This window comes from Euprymna scolopes, chromosome 16, assembly GCF_053919585.1.
Source record: "Euprymna scolopes isolate OS-2025 chromosome 16, ASM5391958v1, whole genome shotgun sequence".
Classification (NCBI taxonomy): Eukaryota; Metazoa; Mollusca; class Cephalopoda; order Sepiida; family Sepiolidae; genus Euprymna; species Euprymna scolopes.
This window is the reverse complement of record NC_136497.1, coordinates 99,908,227-99,921,519: the sequence shown is the minus strand read 5'-3', so window position 1 is coordinate 99,921,519 and position 13,293 is coordinate 99,908,227. Positions and strand designations below refer to the sequence as shown.

The window sequence follows — 13,293 nt, the reverse complement described above, 5'->3', positions numbered from 1 at the left end:
CCTCTCTTGATGTTAATCTAAGACCATCTAAATGGTTGTGTAACTATCGAAATATGTGATAATCTAACGGAGCTAGGCTAGGAGAATATGTAGCATGCGGCAAAATTTCCCAACCAAATTCTCCTAGGAGATCTTTGGTCAGTAATGCTGTGTGTGATGAGCATTATCATGATGGAAGATGATTCCTCATCTGTTGTCTCGTGAAGGTCAACATGGATGAGAATATTGAAAAAAAAAGCAGAAAAATTGCATGATGTTTTAATAATCAAAATTAATTATAAAATAAATTACATCCCTTCTACAAATCAGCAGAATATTTTGCACCAACATAATAAGATGTCTATAATCCTCTATTGTAATTTTTTTTTATCTCAACTGCTTTTCGCTCCATGACAGTGGCAAAATAAGATAAACACAAGTCCTTCCTTAAAATTCATACACACTTTATAAGATCCTTGTTTGCAAAAGGAAATGTCCGTTTTGCGTCTGTAAACAGAACTTTTAACAACCTCGAAAGGTGATAGTCTTTCATCTTCAACAGGAACTTTAAGCAGGTTCATCTGTCTGCGAAGATATGAGTTTACAGCCGTTTTAAGGGGGTCGGCATGATGAAGAAAATATTCAGTTCTCGTATTGAGAGGATATTACAGAAGTTCATAATTAATGTTCATGTAAGGAAAAGTGTTTGATAATAGATCGGCAATTCATCCCTAAAAGTCTCTGGCGGACATCAATAATAATTATTGAGCCTAATTATTTAGGCTTAAATAAAAGTCTCAAGGAGACGAACAGAAGGAAGCGCGCAATGATCCTCATTCAGAGCGTTGGAGTTCCAGTCCTTCATCATGGCTGTTTCTTGTGGAACTCGGTTTCATCCGTATTGTACGGCTGCTTGAGTGGAACTGAAAAAGAAGAGGCACACAATGCAAAAAGCCTGCCAAAGCGAATCTCGCAGCAAATACAATCGGCCAATTTGATTGGTCCAAAACAAATACAATAGGGGGCATGATGTAAATGTCAAATTTCTAACACTATTATTATTATTATTATTATTATTATTATTATTATTATTATTATTATTATAGTAATAGTAGTAATAATAATAATAATAATAATAATAATAATAATAATAATAATAATAATAAGAAGAAGAAGAAGAAGGGAGGTGCACTGGGAATTGTGCAAACGACTGTATTTTGAGCGTACAGACAAATGGTACAAGCATAAACCCGCAACAGCACTCGAAAACGAGAACCACAAAATCCCATGGGACATGGACATACAGACGGACAAACCCATCCAAGCAAGAAGACCAGATGTCGTAATAATTGACAAGAAAGAAAAATCCTGTCAAATCGTAGACTTTGCAGTCCCAGCTGATCACAGGGTGAGTATAAAAGAAAAGGAGAAACGAAGCAAATACACAGAGCTAGCCAGAGAGTTAAAAGGGATTTGGATGATGAAGAAAATCAAAATTGTACAGGTAATAGTAGGAGCACTAGGAACAATTCTGAAAAACTTCGAAAAAAGAATGGCAGAAATTGGAATCGGAGGAATAACTGCAAATGTACAACGACTAACGATAAAGAAAACGGCTGAAATATTAAGGAAAGCCCTAGAATGTGGGGAATAACACAAGACAATATAACAAAGAAGCGTTGCAGGGAATGAAGAACTCAGAAGCTGCATAACAACAAGTTCTTCACCACCATCATGCATCCCTCCATTGTCTCATCACTGTCTCTCCCCAATAGAAAAGTGATACCAAAGAGCCGAGAAGGGTCAAGGAGGATGGAAAGACCGAGGAAAGAGCGCTGGCCAGACCTCCGCTGGACAAGCGTGAAGAGAACTGGGATCGTGGGGAGGCTTAGTGCTACTCAAATTCCAGTATAAACCAATGCCCACTACCAGCGAGAAATCAATGGTATGAGGCTGTTGCGATGACGCAGATTTATCTGCAAGGTCTATCGAAGGAGGTGGAGAGAGCTGGACGTCTGGGGAGACTTGTTGTCACTCAGCTTCCAGAGAACACCACAGGTCTCCAAACCGATCGTTTGTTGACTTGTGTGAAAGCTCCATATGAGCCAATAATAATAGAGGGATAGGACCAACCTGACCTCCGCTAAAAATATGGAAAGAAATGGGATCCTGAAATTATTGTTATTCATATTTCAAGAAAAAAATGGCAATTGCTAGCAAAAAAGGTAATTGTCAGCTAAAACATAATGAAAGACGACCATTGTGATAACGCAAAAATGCTTAACAATGGTTCTCGAAAGAGGCGGGGAGTACTGGAAATCTGTAGTACTTGTCGTCACAGAGACCCCAGGGAACCCTACCGGTTATTATCAGTGCGCGATCACTTATAATGACATGCGTGAATAATAATACCTATAATATAAAGCTGAATGTGTGTGTGTATGTGTGTGGTCACGAATAGGCTCCTATATGGTTGACTATTTTAAAAAATGATCACATATAATGATAGAAGATCTCTCGAGACACAGGAATGGGTATGTTTGATCTGGCAAAACGGTGGTTCATTAAAATTGCGAGGTCTGCGTTCGCGCCTGGTCCACAAAGTATGGAAATAAGAAATTTAAAAATTAAAAAAAAACGTTTACAAGTGTTTTTGATATAAATGTACATAAGAATACTTTGATAAGTATGTTTTAACTTAAATAGGGATGGTATAATAAAATTATGGGGTGTTCGTTCGCACCTGACCTCCATAGAATGGAAATATGTCACAAAGTTTAACAAGTTTTTTTTAATATAGATCCACAGAATATTGTGATAAATGTTTCAGTGTGAACAGGTATGGTATAATAAATTATGGGGTTTATCTATTTTATTTTTACTTTCATCATATTTTGCTTTGGTTTTGATACCCCAAAATTCGAAGCTATCTCTTTACAACCCTTCCTTTTCATAACCTATCATACTTTCATAAACCAGAGTCCATTTTCTGTAGGCTGTTTTTGAACCCAGTCAACGACGGGTACTTTTGCTAGTTGTTAGTTAATATATAAGTAGGACTTCTTAATGTTTTAGTTGTACAAGGAGAATGTCTTAAAAGATTTTCAACCGTTATGAATCTTGAAATGAAATCAAAATCAAAGTAGAATGGACAGTATTAGTGGATGTGACCCAACGTGTTGTGGATTATAATGAAATGATATGAAGAAAACGGACGAACACATCGACCTACCTTAGTTCCTTTAATGTTGTTCTTTTCTATTTCCCTTCTTCGTATTTCATGTTTATACGAATGCATTTTCTCTTCAATTGAATGTGACTGGAATGAAACAAAATTTCATATTCAGCAAATTTCCTTTCCGATACACAAACTAGAAATTAAATTCCAATTATACTAAAAAAATACTATCTCCGTTTTGTGAATAATTTAGATTTTTTTCTTTGTTCATTTTTTTCATTTTTTGTTGTTTTTGTTAAAAAAATAACAGGAATAAAAATGGTGTATATTGTTTGTTTTTTTTTCTGGCGGGAAAGGAAATTCCATTTCGATGTTTTTTTGTTGTTTTTAATTTTCTTTTTTCAATTCTTCAAGGCTTTTACACTTGCATGCATTCATTTGCATGATTCCAATACAATTTTGTTTTCAGCTTGAATAGATTTACATAAATTGATTGAAAAGAGCAAGGACTTTCATTTTTTTTTCACCCCTGTTATATGCCTAGTGTTGTCAGTTAATTATCTATGTATGTATGTTATCTATTTCTATCTGTTGATTCCTGTAAGGCTGGCTCCAGGAATCTTATCTAACAATATCTTTTAATAACAATTTAGTTGACAAGAAGCAGGAAGTAAATTAACATTGTTTGCACCGACCTAGATATGTACTCCTACATTTCAAACCAAATTCATCATCATGCAGTGTAAACGCACTACGAACAGAGATTTTGCATGACGTAGCCGCAATAAAGGAGTGTTTGATCAGCACACACACACACACACACACACACACACACACACACACACACACACACACACACACACACACACCCACATATATTATATATATATATATGCTACTTAATTAGTATAATGCAAAGATTTTTGTTTATAAAATAAAAGTAGCGGTCAATAAAAAAAACAGGCGGCAATATTTTGGCATTGCTTACGCCTCTCGTAAACTAAAAAAAAACAAAACATTTTATTAATTTCATCAAAATGGAATCATCTATTGTTTTTCTGTTGTATTTAAATATATACAAATTAAAACGCCTTTTAAATATCTCGACTTTTTCAACTCGGCATAGTGGAGGAGGGTCTTTAATGATCTGAGGTTCTTTCTCGTCAGCTGGGACCCTAAAGTTGCAAGTAGCGAAAGGCCGGCAAGCATCATTGAAGTACATTTCAATGCTTGAAAATGCTTCTATCAGGACTGAAGGTCCACGTCTGTGCGGAAGAAATTGGATTTTCCAGCAAGACAACGCTGCGATACACACTTCTCGACAAGCACGAGAATACTTTTCTTCAAATAATATAGAATTATTAGATCATCCAGTATGTTCTCCGGACCTCAATCCCATTGAAAATCTTTGGGGATGGATGGCAAAAGAAGTGTTCAAGGATGGGACCAAGTATGATTCGATAAAGGAACTTTCTGATTCAGTTTTCAGTACATGGGATAAAATTCCTTCATAACTGATAAAAAAAATTAGTCGCAAGCTTGCCGAAGAGAATTTTTGAAGTAATTCATAATAATGGAGACTATACTAAATACTGAGACTCTTTTTAGTAATTTATAATTGCCTTTTGTTAGATAAATTATCAGTGGTCTTATCATTTTGACCAGGTGAAAATGCTTGTTTTTTAAAAAATAATTATTATATCAGGGTTAAGGTTTCGAATGAAGCAGATTTCATTTTTTTTCTATCATATTTTCCCTTTTGGTAATGGTTTCAGCCATTTTTTTTATTAAAAATTCAATAATATGTGTAAACGCTTACTTTCTTAAGTGGTCTTATGATTTTGACCAGATCTGTATATATTTATATACATATTAAAAAGTTTGACTCGTGTCCTGATAACCTACATCTAAAATTTCAAGTGTTTAGATATAAAATTAGTGGAGGTGTTTAGTAGAGTCTGCAAAGGTCAACTCTTTAAACTTTGACCTTTTAGCAGCTAAAATTTCGCCCAAAAATCTTATTAAAAAGCTTGCTGCATGTCTGAATACATTTCCAATATTTCCAAGCCAGACGCCATTACCTTTCAAGGTCATCTGTCCAATCAACAGATCCCTGAAAGGGTACACTCTTTTAGGCAACAATGTGTAAGCTCACAGACATATCGTAGTTTATTTGGGTCTCCAACACCTGTTCATGACGTCTTATTTCCATGGCGGCTCTAGTCTCTGCACTGCTCGTTACAGGCACGGTCACATCGTCGGTATAGGCAGTGTACTTAATTGCGCTGTGAGCACCTGGCAATATAATGCACCAAAGAACAAGATTCACCCCAAACTTGTGAATGAAAAGTTCCAACTCAAGCACATAAAGCATCGGTGAAAGCAGACGACCCTGAAGAATTGATCTAGACAAATTAAAAAGCTTCGACCTACAAGAGTAGCAGACTTTGCATCTTCAACTCTGTATTTAACATTGTTAAGGGTCGCAAATGACGTATACCATCCCACAATTTTTATCATTACGTAGCAATTTAACGATACGCCGTGTAAAATACTAAGGTATAGTCCCGTTACTAAATTAGGATTTATATATTACGGTTAGCAAGGCAATGAAAATGGACAACAGCTTTAAATATGATTCGTGAGGTCAGGCTGGACAGAACTTCAGGACTACTTCCTCGTCACCCAGACGTTTCGATCGCCTCAAGACGAGAAAAGTCGGCTAAATAGGCGCCGAACTCAGCCATTGTCAAACCAGACTCACTGGTAAAGAGATCCTGAAAATGAGATTGAAAACCCTCAAAGATTCCGTCGTTTTGGGTCACGGTATGTCCCCCCGGCAATGTGATACTGGCGATGTCGATCCGTAGACTATGGACGCTTCTCTGCACGCAGTGAAGCGGCCATGTTAGTTTCCTCGTTCGGAACTCTCTTTAACCGAGCCGCAGCAAAAATTCCCTAATCCTCCTTATTATCCAAGGAGTCCAGTTCAGCCGAAATCATAGTAAATCTACTGTTATCCCCATTCTTTAATCTAGTGTCTAGTGTCGATTTCACTACCTAGAGTTAAGATTGAATCATTGGCCGTAATCGACAATGAAGGACCTAATTATTTTTATAAAATGTCACTATTTGTTCCCAATTACACCTCCCGATAGTTCTCGCTTTATGGTTAGTAAAAGCTGTTCCTGGAATTTTTCCAGATCGAACAACGATATGTTGAAATTTCAGTAACCAGCCGTCATACGTTTACCCGGACCGAACGAGCCTCTGATCCGAATAAACAATATTGTGGAAAGTGTGACAATCTAAAAACCTATATCGACTTACCTTAATCTTAAGCAATCGATGCAACTCGGACGTTGCACCGAATCGGAGCCGCGTCTACGTGTCCAAGTCCATACTACGTAACGAGGTGTTTTATTCCGGGATTTATTTATAAGAATAAACATCGATAAAATCCCGAAATAGTTTTATATCCCCACTCCATTTAGTAGCCCTTGAAGAGTTTCCCTCTCGATCTAAATCGGGACCCAGGACCACAGACCAGTTCCCCGTTAAAATTATCCGTCGAGTCGAATTCATGTAGGACTCAATCTGCCGATAAAAAAGAGCACCACTCAGCGTGGTTAGTGGGTGCATAAACCTAAATAAGTAAAAAATGCTACATCTTTTACGGTAATATTCAAAACGTGCAGTCTCCCTTCTGGATCTATAAATACCGAGTCACAAGATGCATTCAAAGTTCACTTAGTTAGCCAGAAGACGTCTTTCCGTTGGCATCAGAATATGCTGAATAGAACTGAAAGTCTCTAAGGAGCACACAATTATAATCACCTGGCATAAAGTGAGTCTCCTGTACATAAATATTCACACCAAGAGGTTGAAAGTTTACGAGAGGCGTCCCTCAACCCTTTCACTGTCAAATTTGATAATCTGAGAACAATCATAGTAACTTAGATTGAGTACCCAGAACTAATATATCTGAAGTCACTATGTCACTGTCGTGTCTCATGGAATACTCTCCCATTGCAGTGATGAGACCATCCTGGGACACACCACAGACATCCAAGGGGAATGTTTGTTATGCTGCCATATATAGTGATAGGCGGATTCTGATGGAGACCCTTCAAAAACAAATTTTTCTTAGGGTGCTCAGATTTGGGTCTTGCAAAATTAACAGGGGGAATCTCAACCGTAATATTTGCTTCGAGCATTCTCCAGTCCCTTTGAGACGGACATCTGAAAATTTTAGGGAAGTTCTATCCACGATTCAGCAACTTTGCATAAGTAGTCGGTTTGAAGTAATATGGTATTTGTCGAGCCCACAGCCTTTTATTTTGTTTACAGGACATTGTTGTTTGACTGATTGGTTTAGGGGAGAGAGGCTTAGATTAGTTATATATGGGAGTAAAAGGAGTTTCTTTGAGTGTTTTCTGGAGAAAGGGAAGAGTGACTGGGATTTTGTGGGCGAAGCAGAAGAGTGTCGAGGTATCAAGTAGGGAGACCATTGGAGAGTTAATTTTCAATTTTTTAACGGGACTAAGGTGTGTCAATGGCTAATGGCTATTCCCTAATAATAAAGTATTTCGTTGAAGGTGTCTTTGTCAATTATGATTTTTAATTGCCAGGTTGAGATATTTGTTGCAGGAGATTTTGGTAATATCTCCACATTTCATAGGGAACGCTGCAAATACTTGTAGAAACGGAAGGAGTAATTAATTCATCGAGTGAATTTTTTATGAAATAATATCGACAAACGGAATACAACCACAAAGAATCGTAAAGTGCAAAGGCTTTCACAGTTGGAATACTCTTTTCGCCACATCTAAGGATTGTGTAGAACAAAAGGAGATCGTTACGGCGGATCGTATTCTACACATAAAATACTTAAACCGACGAAAGACCTCCGTCACCATATTTCATGTTTCCTTTTATGTTGAAGGGAAACATTTAGCCACATTCCTCCTGAAATGCGCAGATATTACCGGATATTATCAAAATCGCCTGCAACAAATATCTAAACATAGCAATTCGAAATTAGGCAAAAACCCTTCAATGTAATTCCCTATTATTGCGGTAAACTATTACGCTAATTTTGGGTCTAAACATTTCCAATTTTATATAAAGGGTATTCAGATATGCAGCAAGCTTTCTAATTAGTTTTTGGGCGAAAATTTGGCTGGCGAAAGGTCAAAGTTTATAGAGTTGACCGTTGCAGACTCTACCAAACTCTTCCGTCAATTTTGGGTTCAAACACTTGAAATTTTAGATGTAGGTTACTTCGACATGGGTCAAACATTTTAAGTTAATTTGAGCCCAAAACAATAAATGTTAAGGGGTCAAAATTGGGGTCAAAGTTAAAAAGATTTGACGTTTACGGTCTCTACCACCTTTTCTCTATTGTAGTCAAGGAAGCCTATTATATAGAGAGACATTCCCGTAAATATTCACACTTTTTAATATATACATATGCACATAAAGTTATGAACAGTGCATAGGGCCCGAGCAAAGCCGGGCGGAACTGCTAGTATATATATATATATATATATATATATATATATATATATATATATATATATATATATATATATATATATATAATTATCCCTATAATTATTATCGTTCTTTATACCTACAGATACTAGTGTTTCATCTATTCGGGAATCATCAGTGCGGGGTGCCACGGGAGATTCAAACCCGATAACGAAGCCATCTCTGACTCCATTAGCAAGAAACAAATCCACACGGCCATCTTTAACCACGAGAAATACAGTTCAAATTTAAACATTTATTTTTAAATGTCAAGACGGTGATAGTGATCTGATGATTATGACATCATGATCTGCCCATGTAAACTTAAGTGACTGACTTTGAACCTCAACTTAGATTACTCAACAATAAGAACCGAGTTCTTAAAGAGGCTGACATAATTATTACTATAATTATTTTTTATACTTATAGACACGAGTGTTTCATCCTTTCGGGAATCATCAGTGCAGGGTGTCATGATTACCGCCGGTCAAGAAATATATATAAAAAAAACCGTGATACGGTGACCCTAGGATACGTTTTTTCAGGTTGCGATGTGGAATACGATGTTTTTTCCGGTCCCTTGTTACGGTATTTGCCCCGCTATACGGTACTATTTATAATGTTATTTGATCATCTACATATGTATTATATACTGTACTGTGTTTTGTTACTAATTTTTAATGCCGTATCCCGTGGTTCTATTCTTTATATATATATATATATATATATATATATATATATATATATATATATATATATATATATATATATATATATATATCGATAGACTATTTCTGTTTCATGACAGGTTTGTATCCGTTTAATAACATTATTAAAGTTGCTATCTTTCTGTTTTCTGTAATAATGGATAATCTCAGAATGAACGGTGACTTTGCGATGAGGAGTTGTGTGCAATTACCAACAACATATTCTGAGCCCATATTATGTAAGTAAAAACTGCTAGAAACATTGTCTTAATAATCAGTAGGGTTATGACAACAGTTCTTTTCATTGTTTTGACCCTCAAGTATATATCTGTTGATATCATATGTTTTATATACATTGTTGTGATTTTCAGTTGAGTAACTATGTCTGTGTCAGCTATATACTCAAGAGTAAAAAAGGTAATGCGAATATTCGGTTGTCCTAGCCCTAATAATCAGATAGGTACTGGTGCTTTTTCGGAGTTTTCCTTCTCCTCAGCTGGTTACCCGATCAAGTAGACGGGTAAGTGTAACTTACACGTTAACCTAAAGAGGGTGTAATAGTTAAAGTGAATTGAAAATTACCCAGTCGTCTCGACAGAACTCGAACTCGAAACGCCAAGCTCACAGCTAGTGATCCCTTTAATCATCGCATGTTAATACATTCATCTCGAATACATGCCATGAAATAAAACAAATTGATATTATATATACACATATATACAAATTAATATTCATGAAAATAATCAATATTCATACGAATTTCGAGACTTATAATCAAGATATAATTCTAATCAACATTATCCTTATTCCAATGTTGATCCAAATCTATTACATGATTTTGATTCTATCAAATGTCTTACATTTAAGGCTTAAGCTGAAAAGCATTTTAGAAGAAATTGAAATCAGCGAACCTATCTTAATTAGTGTCTAATGATTATGGACCATATTGAATGCAAAATTTTAAAAAGTGAATTTTTAAATTGGATATTGCAGGTATATAACACCCCCTAAAACATTTTAAGCTGCTCCAAATGAAGTGTATCTTAAGAAATATTTATTATTTCTCTCTAATACGTATTATTAAAATTTCATACGAACTAAACGTATCTGAACTTTCACGGAGAACTACTACATTCTGCCCGTCCCCATATATAAAACATAGCATGAAAGTTATGTGAAAAATTACAAAATCAGTAAATTAGTTTAGGAGTGAATCCTATACATAGAAATATATAAACATACATGACTTTTTTGAATAACGATCTGAACGATTATTTATTTTTATTACAATACGATTACTCACACCCGAACAATCTATACATATTATTTGATTCATTAAGAAATATAATTATGCTGTTTAAAGGTGCGTGCTAATATTCTGACGAGAGTTAAATAAGGATGCCGTTTTAAAGAAGGCTTTGAACAGGTTTAGCAACGAATCCGTGACCAAACGCGTTTTAAACATGTGAAGAATATCACGCGGATACGTTTTATATGAATAAGAAAAAAATGGATAAGAACTTTCGACAAGAAAAATTATAACATTCAATTAGAAATATAGATTCGTGTTCGGCAAACGAGGTATAAAAGCCCCCGTATTATTTCTATATGAAACAATTTTATTGAAATACCACTTGAAGTAAAAGTGTCTAAATACAATATATATATATATATATATATATATATATATATATATATATATATATATATATCTAAACATTGATGTATATGTCATTAAAAATTGATGTACAGGGTGTCTAAAAATTGGAGTAAATTATGTAAACATAAAAAAATGAATCGCTGTTCGGTATGGAATGATTCTACTCAATCTTAGGAGGACCACCTCAGGATTTATTTTCTCTCCTTGATAAGTGGTTGGATTATTGCCAAGTGCCTAAGCTGCCCCTACTGGGGAATGCTGACAGGACTACTCAGGCTATTTTGTGGGGCCAGGTGCATTGGTAATACTTATCTCTCAATTTTTGGCATCATTCTACATTTTTCTGCGTTAGAAAAGAATTAAATATTGAATAGAGAAAAACTAGTAACATCTAGTTTGTGAGAATCGGGGTGTAGATAATATGAGGGATCAGGGATCATCTCCATTTAGATTTCGAAATTGATTTTGTGTTCTTCCAACGAAAGAAAGTGTATTCATTCTCACATACTTGATTATAGGACGTATCTTACTTTTGTCTAGATAGAATGGTTCGATCATCCCATCTGTGAAGAAAAGGTTTTGAAAATGTAGGAATTGAAATAAAGTTCAAATGAAATGCATAAGATCTACAACCATGACTTATTACGAATTATTACTTTCATAAGTTATGCAATCGACTATGCCAATTTATCTAATCATTCGTCCATATACACATCTATCAATCTACCAGGTAACTAAAAAGCTCTACCTGTTTTTTCTTGTTTCATTAGCGATTGAATGAAGTTGAAATATATACAGATTTGGGTAGCCGGAAGTAGAAACAGCGGACGTTACGGTGCTCGACCATACAGCTGTGAAAAGGATGGAAGTGTCTAGAGATCTCATTCGAAGCTGTTTGCTTTACGACTTGAATGTGAGCGCATCAGCAGCTGCATATGTCAAGCGTTTGTAGATAGTGCTGTCTATAAAGGTACTGCAAGGCGTTGGTTTCAAACTTGTCTCTTCCTGGTGAGCGTCGTAGTGGATGGCGACAAGTCTTGAGTGACGAAGTCTTGAATGCGGCCATTGAAGATAACAGTAGACTAACGTGTGATAAACTTGCAGGACAATTCAGCGTTGTCGAAGAAACAGATTTCAACTGCACTGCCTAAATAAGACGCACAAAGTTAGGAAGTGCGTTTCGAAAACGCTGTTGGAGATTCACATTGGAAAATGAGTAGCCGCCTACGTATCGCTATTTTCTAGCCATCGTACCGCATCCTTATTCAATCGAGTGATGAAGAGTGGGCTCTGTATGAAACCCCAAAGATTTGCAAACATTGGTCGTCTTCTAAGGATGCTGTTCCTCATATCTCAAGGCCACCTATGCATCCACTGAAAGACTATGCCTTCTGTCTGGTGGACAGGTTGTCAAATTGTTTATTATCAACTGCTATCAACGGGCTAAACAATCACTGGAGAGCTAAACGTGTGTAACAGAAATGACGGCAGAAGAAGCCAGCACCGGTGACTCGTAACGTGTGCTTTTACTCCATGACAACAGCAGGGCATATGTTGTGCGAGTGGTAAAGTATACCAGACAGCAACCTAGTTTGGATACTTTGTGCCATCTATTTTATTCACTTGACTTTGCACCATCCGATTACCACCTCTTCCCGTCTCTGAATAACCATTTTCGTGTGAAATCCTTTACTAATGAAGAAGACTGACGCAAAGCTCTAACGGACTTATTTGCGCCCCAAACCCTCGTTCTTCTCCAAGCAGATTGAACAGCCAAAGACACATTGGAATGAGGATGGCGATGGCAATTACTTCAGAAAATCAACTATAAGTTGATTCACATACCGTGAAGCGTTTTTACCTTTTAAAGTGGGCAGATCTTTTTTTGTGATCTTGTGATACTAAAACTCTGTTAATCTTGCTTCTTTTCTTGTTTCAGATAGCGCGCGCGCGTGAGAGAGAGAAAGAGAGATAGAGAAAGAGAGAGAGAGTATTAGACGGGAAGCGATGTAAGAACAGAAATATGGCATGGGGAAGTGATGGCTAAACGGGAACAGATAGCGTACTAGTAGCAACAATGTAAGACGAGAGTAAAATGGTTGACGTAATTAAGTGACGTAAATAAAGACGAAACGAAAATGACTAAATGTATAAACTAATAAATAAAATAGGAACACTGACCCGATGAGTTACTTTTTGTCTACGATAATATTAAAACTTTGATTATATTGATT

The 13,293-nt window shown here is 36.1% G+C and overlaps 1 long non-coding RNA gene across 1 annotated transcript in view; it reads right to left on the bottom strand.

The window, feature by feature from the left end:
* Nucleotides 1-252: 252 nt before the first annotated feature.
* Nucleotides 253-13,293, bottom strand: part of LOC145296272 (uncharacterized) — a 71,332-nt gene continuing 58,291 nt past the window's right edge. Inside the window, exons 2-3 of the long non-coding RNA XR_013869989.1 lie at nucleotides 3,212-3,298; nucleotides 253-902 (exon numbers count right to left, since the gene is read on the bottom strand). This is a non-coding gene — a long non-coding RNA (uncharacterized LOC145296272). The remainder of the gene's footprint in view (nucleotides 903-3,211; nucleotides 3,299-13,293) is intronic.